Source organism: Pangasianodon hypophthalmus, chromosome 30 (genome assembly GCF_027358585.1).
Source record: "Pangasianodon hypophthalmus isolate fPanHyp1 chromosome 30, fPanHyp1.pri, whole genome shotgun sequence".
NCBI classification, from domain to species: domain Eukaryota; kingdom Metazoa; phylum Chordata; class Actinopteri; order Siluriformes; family Pangasiidae; genus Pangasianodon; species Pangasianodon hypophthalmus.
This window is the reverse complement of record NC_069739.1, coordinates 7,025,759-7,036,584: the sequence shown is the minus strand read 5'-3', so window position 1 is coordinate 7,036,584 and position 10,826 is coordinate 7,025,759. Positions and strand designations below refer to the sequence as shown.

At 37.6% G+C, this 10,826-nt stretch overlaps 2 long non-coding RNA genes across 2 annotated transcripts; one reads left to right on the top strand and one right to left on the bottom strand.

The window, feature by feature from the left end:
• Positions 1-437: 437 nt before the first annotated feature.
• LOC128317875 (uncharacterized) lies at positions 438-2,327 on the bottom strand. The gene is made up of 3 exons (XR_008301304.1): positions 2,182-2,327; positions 1,761-1,885; positions 438-1,323 (listed from the first exon to the last, which is right to left on the bottom strand). It is a non-coding gene; the product is annotated as an uncharacterized LOC128317875 (long non-coding RNA).
• A 6,325-nt stretch (positions 2,328-8,652) lies between these two features.
• LOC128317800 (uncharacterized) lies at positions 8,653-9,402 on the top strand. The gene is made up of 2 exons (XR_008301285.1): positions 8,653-8,719; positions 9,125-9,402. It is a non-coding gene; the product is annotated as an uncharacterized LOC128317800 (long non-coding RNA).
• The last annotated feature ends 1,424 nt before the right edge of the window (positions 9,403-10,826 follow it).

The window sequence follows — 10,826 nt, the reverse complement described above, 5'->3', positions numbered from 1 at the left end:
AACCTCAGCTTTCAAAATTCATGAATTCTTTTCTCACTCAAACTCAATCTCCAACAAAACCCTGTATATACTTTTTTTTTTCACTTTACATACGGTTTTCAAAACGAATCAGTACAAGTTCAAAATCAAACAACGAGGTACTTTTTATTAAAAAAAATAAAATTGTAAAGAATAAACAAACAAATCACAGCAGATTTCCAATTTAGCCTTACCCAGGTGTTCTGATTTTCACTTCATTACCATCTATACAAAAGGAGAAATCTGTGGACCTATGAGCAGCGTGGTGATGCAGTGGGTAGCGTTGTCTCCTCACAGCTCCAGGGTTCCTGCTTCAATCCTGAGCTCAGGGTCCCATCTGTGTGGAGTTTCTGTGCTTGTTCTCCCGATGGCCATGTAGGTTTCCTCTGGTTTCATCTCTCTTCCTAAAACATGTCATTAGGAGTATTGGCTAAGACAAATTGTTCCTTGTTATGATTGTGGGTGTGTCTGGTTACTGCAGTTGACTGGTATACAATCCAGGGTGTATTTCTGGTATACTCCAGGTATATGTTGTTGAGAGAGAGAAAGCCTTTGCTAGTGTTCTGGTAGAATGAGTTGGTTCTGAGGCGTGTGTGAAGTGTTTCAATAGTTATAGTGCATTATGGATGTGAGGTTAACTGCTGTACTGAGCTGCACGCTGGTAAAAACCAACTGTGTGAAGAGTTTTGAAAAAGTGAACATAGTATTGAGAAATGTCAGTAAGTAATTATAAAAACATGATAACTGATCATTTTAAAGAAATCTGCACATTCTGTAGTACAGGGTTGCCAACTTTGGTTACCTGGCTGCAGTGAGATTTATGAATCAAATCACCTTTTTTGCTGTGCGGAAATGAGAATTAGGGGGTAAAATGTGCACAACGGTCATGAAAACAATGAAAATATAAATATACATTTTATGCTTTTATTTTGAAGTAAAATAGGAAAGACATTTTCTGACATTTTTTATGAATCTATTTTGTTGAATGGTCTTTATATTCAGAGGATGCAGACTGAGTTTTTAATCATCTGCAGAGGTGGCTCATATTTGTAGCATGGTTCCATCTGAGAACCAAGCTGTGCCACTTTTGCAAGTCTTTGGAACCTGAGTGCACCTGTTAAACGGCTCTTCATGGCACTCAAGTGTGCCCATATGATGTCCGTTCGGTGGAATTCTTTCTCCCCATCCACCTTAAGCAGGGCAGATTTCCAGACCCTTTCTGGAATGTCTGTGTCTAGCATTTGAAACTCCTCACCCATGCTGTCCTGTTCTCTGGTATCGTCAAATGGGAGATTATGGTTCTATCTGGGAAAAAAAAGTATTTAAAAAAAGTCAATCTTCAATATTATGAAATTCTGTAAATAAAACTGCAACTAATTCTTCATCACCAACTTAGCCAAACAGGACAAAAAAAAAGCAGTTCTGAAGGGCCAAAAAGCAACAAACCATCTCTATCTCACAGCAGAAGCATGCTGCCCTCACCACAGATCAATAACTTATTGCAGTTTTCATTAAAAAAAAAAAAAAGTTAACATATCTAGTCACTTTTAGTCACCTGGCAGTTGGTTTTCTTGTCCTAGAAGGTCAACAGTCTCTAAACTTGTCATTTTGAAAGCTATAGGCTTCAGGAACTTTGACATCAGCTTTCATATGAAACTGCTTATGTGAAATACAGAGATATTAACCTCCCAAAAACAACTGCACACATTACACTAACTAAAATAGTGAAATCAAGTTCCTACCCATGAAGGAGATGGAGGCATGGTTCTTCAATAAATGTAGGTAGACGTGCTCAGTAACAGATGAACTTCAGTGGTTGGATCCTGAAAACAGGCATGGAGTCTCACAAATCTGGCTTGCCTTTCATCTACAAAATAAGTACAGTTTATTAAAGCTGAAGTGTGTAATTTTTGCACAACTAGCGTCACCAAAGAAAACCGCAAAAATAAGCACTTCGATTTTTTTAGTGCCACAGAGATACAGTGTTTACGGTTTCAGAAAATTAACCTACAAATGGCTTACTTATAGTTGTCTCTGCTTAATAAGATGGGGTAGGAGAAAGTATTTTAACACTGAAAAGGTTACACACATCAGCTAGAGAGTCCTTCTGTAAATTAGTTTCATTATTTATATGAATAATAATCAAAAGGAACTTTTACCAACCTGTGGAGTCGCTCCACAAAATGCTCTAAAGCAGCTCTTTACAGCATTGTAGAGACGGAGTATACGATTCACAGCGAGGTCCAAACTGAGCCATCTGATGCTCAAATGCTGCAGTACCTCCATGTACTTGTGTCACAAAACACACAGAACTCTTCAATAAATAAATAAATAAAATATTTAAATAATTATACAAGTATTATACAATAGTATGACCCTTCAATAAATGATTGCCATTTCATCTCACAATATTCACAAAGTACAATATATGTGTTATGCAAGGATAACTTGCCGTCAAGCATGTTCTTTCTCTTTCTGCTGGATTTGAATCAGCATGCAAGATCAACACAAAAATCCTGAACATCAAAGCCTGATATCTGGGGGGTAAATATACATAAACATTATGTTAGTCATATTACTGTATGTCAAATCACTCCCTGAAATAAAAATTATAAACAAGATCTAAAACACAGCTAATATTGTGACTTCCAGGCGATTACTTCTGAATACACCAACCCTCCAGCATGTGCATTATTGTCTACAATGTGGCAGGGACAGCCTAGGACAAATACAGAAGGATTCTGGTCCAGGACCCTGCTCCTAACTGAATTTCTGATACCCTTGTTGACACTGGCATTGTCAACTGCGAGAGCCACACAACTGGTCCATGGGATATTGTAACTTTGCAGAACCCTCAGTCGCTAATGTAAAAAGCTGATTACAGAGGTTCTTCACTAGTTCATGCAAAAGATAGTGGGCTATACACTTGTTCTTTATGACATTGGTCTTAGTCCTGGCAGAAGAATATCTTTGAGCAAACTCTGAGGGAAACAATATGGTACAATCCTAACTAAACAAAATACAAACAAAAACACTTATCTGCTTGCTGGATGTACCAATTCTCAAATTATCCCAAAATGTATTTTCCATATGAACTAATAATTCTTAAGTAGTCAGTAGTAGTAAAACAGACACAATACACGATTTTGGAATTAAATGTGCTAAAGCATAAGTAGATTCATAAAATGTAATTTTGAAACTTCAGGTAACGAGCGCGCGCTCGTGTCTGGTTGAGTGTTGCTCTTATATAGCCTATTTATAGAGAATGATTGATGCTTTATCACTGCAATCTTTCTAACTCAAATTAATCTATGTAGTGAGTTCAAACTCGAGTAGGTTAACACACAATGGCCCACGACTGTTGTACATGCGCACACACATCCACTTCTTGTCCATTTAACAGTTGCATCAACTGATGGACAGTTTCTCTGTCTGTGATCATCCCGGACATCCAACATTTCTGCTGCATCCACTGATAGCTATGTTGTCGTCCTGATGTCTGAAGCTGCTGGTGTATAAAATATGCCACTTCGGCTTCATCTGTTTTGTTGCGTCTCCACCACAACTGGTTTCTGCATAACGTTCTCTCAAGAGTCTGGAGACGTAGGTTTATGTTGTGACTCTTCCAATAAAATCAAGATCTCTCTATTTGTGAAACCAAAATAATCCTCTATACTGTTTTCCATAATCATACAAGCCATGACAAATGCGACTAAGAAAACTCGTAATTGCAAAAAATAATTGTAATTGTTTTTTCAACTTTTTTTGATCATTGCAGTTGTAACTGATTGCAAACCCAAAATTAGTGGCCTTAAAGTGCAAAACACTTTAACAAACCAAAAACGCAATAGCATTAACTCACAACGGAAAGGGTAGGTCCTGACTGAACATCAATCAATGCTCGTTTCTGATTGGACACGGGGTATGACTATCAAAATGTAAAGGAACTATGCTTTTTCAGTCTGCTGATATCTTAGACTAACGAAAACGCTTGAATGATTCGAGTTCTTTTCTTCTGTTTCACAAACTGTAATGTGAAATGTGCCCTTACTGTGGCAAAAGCTTGAAGCCGTTCCAAGCTTCACTGTGGTTAAGCAGACAGTCTTCCTGAAACCACGGTTAATCAAGCCGCACGTAAAATTTTACGGCGCGGCTTTTAGACACTTAGCGGTAATAGCGCTGAATTCAGAAAGCGAGCGCCCGCGAGCTCTTACACAACCAAAGCAACTTATCTTTCTACATAACGACCAATTTAAATAAATAAGTAACAAAACAAACACACAATTTACAGTATCTATGAGTATACAGGCTAAAAGTTTACATTTAAAAAATGGGCAAATCAATCAATTTAAAGAGAGTGCTTAAAGCATTAAGCCTAAAATAGCATCATTTAAAAACCTTTATTATTATTATTATTATTATTATTATTATTATTACTATTATTATTATTATTATTAAGTGAAGCTTGGCAAAGCTTCAAAGCTTTTGCCACAGTAAGGGCAAAACATTTCAATTTGTGAATGTTTTCAATTTGTCCATAAAATACTTCCATAGTATTCAGTAGATTGTGAGTTTTTGTATGTTTGTTTCTGTAGGCTGTGCTCTCTCTGCTGATAATCAGGGAGAAATCACACGACACGAAGGTGGTTCAGTGCTGTTACCCTGCTCCTGCTCTGACCTGCACACCAAACCTCAGAAATTCACCTGGATGAGCTACAGAACAGGACGTCCGACAGAAATGTTAAATGATGAACGCTACCGAGGCAGACTTCAGCTGTTTAATAACATTTCTCCTGCTAATCTGTCTCTGCTCATATCTGACCTGAGAGAAGAGGATCAGGGAGACTACAGGTGCAGCACTGAGAAGGAATACAGAGACATCAGGATTTATGTTAAAGGTAAAGCATTTAAATACACAATAAAAGCTGATATTCACTGTGAAAGCAGACTTCATGAATCTTCAAATGAATTATAGTTACATATGAAACATAAATGTCTACTCCATTTACCATAACTAAAGGGGAATTAATCCAGGAGTCATATTGTGACACATCAGTATCAAGTTATAAATGGCAGTAAATACTGATTATGGTATCAGACTGACCTGAACTTTGGAATGCCATCAGATTGGATTTGACATTTCTCAGTCTAATCTAGGATTTATTTTATTTTATAAATATCAATTTATGAATATTAGGACAGGAATAATGGCACCGCATGTAAATATGTTCCACTCGGAAAGAACCGCACAGCAACACACACAGTTTGCGGTTCAGTGCGCGCGCGGCTTCTGCGTGTCAGAGTTTTAATGTGCGGCTCAAGAAGCCGGCATGATAAACTACACCATCTGCCCAATATCAATATCTTTCATCCAGATGGTCATCGGGAAAATCCAGGGGATTGTGTCTGTCCCTAAAAATTCTTTCTCTTCCAAGTGCCTTCTTATTATTTGCGCTCCAGAGGATTCTCCACAAACGCTGAAGCCATCGCTACAAACACTAAAGGGTTAACTTTCCCGCGTCAGAGTTCTCTCACTTTTCACTTTGTTAATATGTATTAATTATACATATTAATACATAATGTTTTTATGCAAGGTGTATAACTTAACTGGAATAATTATGTCCCATTATAAGAGCATCAATAGCTGAAATACAATAATTAAACCCGATATTATAGATTATTAAAGATTTAGCAGTTTGGCACATTGTTTAAAAATCTCTTCTGGTTTGCAGCAGAAAATGTTGTGATTTACAAGCAGGGAATATTAATAATTGCAGTGCTTCTATTATTAAGTGTAAATGTTATGTTTACAGGCTGTGAGCTGGTGAAGAAGGCAGAGGTAGAGGACGTGACTGTGTTCACAGGAGAGTCTGTAGTTCTGCCCTGCGTCTGCACTGACCTACAGGCCAAACCACAGTCTCTAAAATGGCAGTTTTCATTACCAGCAACTGGAATCCTTCACTTTCAGGAAATTTACTCTGAACAGACTGGACATCACAGAAACAGAGTCGCACTGGTCAGAAACTCTCCAGGAAACCTCTCTCTACTCATATCAGACCTGACTGAAGAGGACCAGGGAATCTACAGATGTTCTGTACAGGCTGATAGAAGAGATTTCAGATTATCTGTTAAAGGTACATTTTTTCATTAATGACTGTGAGCATGCTTTAATCCAGTGTCATGTGCCATATTACTAACAGTGATAAAAACAATCATTAGTTTTAATAAATTTTGTCTTTTCAGAGGGAAAAAGAGAAACTTCAACACAATCGAGGAAAACAGACACAACACCTCCATCAGAACAGCCTCAGAGTAAAACAACAAACTCTCCACCTGCATCATCCTCAACAACACTGGAAGGTAAACAGCAAACTCACAGCAGCCTCCCTCTAGGTGCCAAAACTTTTCATCAGCAATGAACGGTTTCGGTTCGGTACTTGCTATGTTCAGAAAAAAAAATACTACTGCCAAATCCAAAGAAAGAATACTCTTTTATTTGGTAACGAACACTTCAACTATGAATTTTTTTTTTTTAAAAAAGGTAATCGCGACAATTCTGACTTTTTTCTCTCACTATTTAGAGATCCACTTTGACTCAGTACCTGAAATGTGACTAACTTCAGGTAACGAGCGCGCGCTAGCGTCTGGTTGAGTGTTGTTCTTATAGAGCCTATTTATAGAGAATGATTGATGCTTTATCACTGCATTCTTTATAACTCACTAAATACATTAATTTGACTTCAAACTCGAGTAGATTAACACACAATGTCCCACGACTGTTATACACAGACAGATCCACACAGAAAAAAGTCAGAATTGTGAGATATAAAGTCGCAGTTACCTTTTTAATGTTTTTCTCCGGGGCGGAAACGGGCTTCATACCCGCGCGCTATCAATCCCCGGGTGATGACGGTGTAGATGACGTCATATTAGATGTATTGCCATGAGCATACGGCACTCGCGTCGAGCAAAGTCTACAAACACTGACTGTTTTCTCTACATGTTTTTCACCATCGCAGTTGGAACTGATTGCAAACCCAAAATGTTCCCAGACAGGAGGCTTATATGATGCAGGGGACGGCTCTATCAGCGGCTTGTCTCCTCCGCTTGCCATGTTAAACTGCAACACACCAACACGTGCAGAACGGTGATGTCATCAACTGATTTACATACAGTGCAGCTGATTGGACAACTCCTCTTTGACCCACGTGATACACAGGCGGAGTGAATCCATCTACAGAGTCATGCAGGGGCATTAGCGGAGCTGTCTGTCTATTTCACACTTTGTTTTCTTCACCAGAACAGATGTTACAGATGCGTCGCCAGTCTTTAGATTAACTGCAGTGCAGATGAGTGCTGAACTGTTTTTTTTTTTTTCTTTTACACCCCTAGTGTCTAACCACAGCTGTCTAACTACAAGTGGCTCACAAGGATTTAAAAAGAAAAAAAACACACATGATCACAAGATAGTGTAACACACACAGTAGTTAGGAACTGGGCTGAGAAACAAGAGATTAGGGGTTTTGAGTCCAGCTGATGATGTTCCACTACTGACCCTGTGTGTTTAATAAACCTCTTAATGACAAACTGGACAATTCCTTCAACCTCATGACTTGTTTTTTGCTCTCACCATCAGCTGTGAGCTTTATATTGACAGAGGTGAACCTTTCCTAATCAAACCCAACACTAAAATATGGTACAATCCTAACTACACAAAATATAAACAAACAATTATCTGCTTGCTGGATGTACCAAATCTAAAATTATCCCAATATATATTTTCCATATGAACTAATAATATAGAAATTAAATAATTTTAATTTCCATATTCATTAATAATTCTCAATTCTTATTAAAACTAAGTACATTTTTTCATTAATGACTGTGAGCATGCTTTACTCCAGTGTCATGTGCCATATTACTAACAGTGATAAAAACAGTCATTAGTTTCAATAAGTTTTGTCTTTTTAGTAGGAAGAAGAGAAACTTCAACAAAATCGAGGAAAACAGACACAACACCTCCATCAGAACAGCCTCAGAGTAAAACAACAAACTCTCCACCTGCATCATCCTCAACAACACCGGAACAAGATAAAAAGAAAACACTCAGCCTCCCTCTAGGTGCCAAAACTTTTCATCAGCAATGAAAAAACATCTGTATTATTACATTTATTAACATTTTTGGTGTTTTATTACACAGTTTTCAGCATTATGGCGGTTTTACTGTTGGTGATACCCGGGGTAGTGGCATTTATTTGCTGGAGACGCAGAGGTACACACACACACACACAAACAGATTTTGAGATAGATTAACTAGGTAAAATATATGGGTTTTGTTTATATAGTTTTTTTTTTTCTACTGGGAATCAGATCAAGGCAATAAAGTTACAATTTTATTAATTTATTTACAATTAGTCAGGAACTAAATAAGGCAGTCAGTAATTCAGTAAGATACTTTCACGTACAATAATCACTGCAAAATAAAGTTTAAAATGTGGCTCTTTGCATCACTCAGGGTTAATGTATGTGAGATGAAGCAGAACATCAGCCTCCACACTTTACCTGATTACTTAAAATAGTGAAATTCTGTAGTTACCACTAGAGGTGTGATTTCTGAGGTCTTTTCTCTTTAGGAGGAAGATGCGGAAAGAACATGATTACTGAAGGACGTCCAGACTGTAAAGGAAAGCAGAAGGATCGGGTTAGTGTACATGCAGGCCTGGGTTCAGCTGCATTTTTATTATCATGTGACATCTTTAAGTCTTTGAGTCCTACTGTGTTCTTAATTCGATCTCCATTCAGTTCTGCATGGCTTCTACAATAATCAGTTATAACAGATTTGTTTCTACCTTTAGAGATTTAGTTGTATTTGTGATACACTGCAGGTAACACACATGAAACACACATGCTTTCACTGAACAGTGAGTTATAGGAAAGTATCTTCTGCCGCTTTTATCAGAACAACACATGGTGTAAAGAAAGAAGTCAGATTTGGAGATTTGTTTCGTCTTTACAGGATTTTACTTGCTTTTTGGAGTCAGTGGTAAAAGACACAGAATTTTTATGTTTGTTATATGTATAATTTTCATCTTCTGTCTTTTCACAGACTGTACCTGATGTTACTTACTCTACTGTAACCCACATTAACACAGCCGGAGCAGCACGAGTCCAGATCAACGTTGTAGAGAAAACTGAATATGCCAGCATTATAAATAATCCAAAGTAAATATAAATACATTTATATATGTAATTTTTTTTTGTACCATAAAAAGCAAATTCAACAGATTTATCCAGAGTATTGTGTTACATTTACTTATGTTAGCTAAGGGTATTGTTCTGCATTCACTTTGTCTGTTAATGAATAAAAAAACGGATAAAACTGGATGGATAATCTTACTAATTATATTTTGAGTGTACATGTCATTTTTATCTTATTCATACCATTCTTATATCAGGTTAAGAAATGAATGTTCTAGAAGTTTTATTGCCATCACACTATTTTGTGTAAAAAGACTACTGTATGCTGTTTATAGCCAAATGTAAAAATATGACAGTGTGCTTGTTGAGTGTAGAGTATTATACAGTATTCTCTGTGCATGGCACAACGTCGGTTAACTGACGCTGTGAGAAAGAGGAAGTAGCCGTTCTCCCATCAGCCCCCATGCTGCTCTGGCCTCAATCATGTGGTTACTCTGACATGCTGAGCGGCTCACAGTGGCTCTAACGTTCCAAGAAAACTCTATGTATGTATGCAGCTGTGGTTTTCTTACCACGAGATAACTGCCAGAGATGAGAATCACCCCGACACCTTCCTGTGTGTGTGTGTGTGTGTGTGTGTGTGTGTGTGTGTGCATGCTGAGACCATTCAACAGTCACAAAGTGTTTTATGTCAGTATCTGCAATAAATATCACTGTCATATGGACATCTTTTACCAGAATCTATTTGCATTTACTCTGGTTATTCAGGGTTCATAGAACTATAGTTATATACTTTACAAGGGTCCTACTTACTTTATATCAACCTTAACAGAAATTGCAACAGTAAGTTATATCACACAACTGGAATAATTCCAATAAACAAAATTCTGTAATATCAGTAATGAGATAAAAGTCATGTACGCAAGTCATGGAAACATATACCACTGAAAGTACATCTGGTACTAATGTAATTTTATGGATAGAGGAGAATTGTTTTCAATGTATATCAGTATAGAGGAGAGCAGAGCACAATCTAACACATTATGGTTTTTGCTTGATAGATTAACAGATACTTAAGGGAGAATAATCATGTTTTTATAAAAGCATCATATACATCTCTGCTAAAAATGAACACTTGAACTTGCACCTACTGTTCATGTACAATTCCACCAAAAGTAGGTAAGGTTAACTGTAACAGACAGAGGGTTAGTTTGCTAGAAAAGCCTGAGAAATTAGTGCCAACAAAGTTAATTCAATACAATTAGTTGGCAGGTAACGCATGACGATTCTCACTGTGTCTGATTTGCTCAAGTTTACTTATGTGTGTCTCTTTGTGCCTTCAGGCTGGCTCATAACCTGAGAGACAGAAAAGAGCGTGCAACACACACAGACACACACACACACACACACAGAGCATGAACTTGACCTTGACAGAGTGAAAGCTGTGAGTCTGGGACAGACCAGTTCCTGCTGTGTGTTGGATTCTGTTGATTCTGATGAAAGTGCGCTGAAATTCGCAGACTGAATAAACGTGAGCCGGAGTTCCACTAAAATTCCTCCTGTCTCCCGAGTCTTCCTCTGCACTCTCCCACACCGGCCTTCTACAGCCG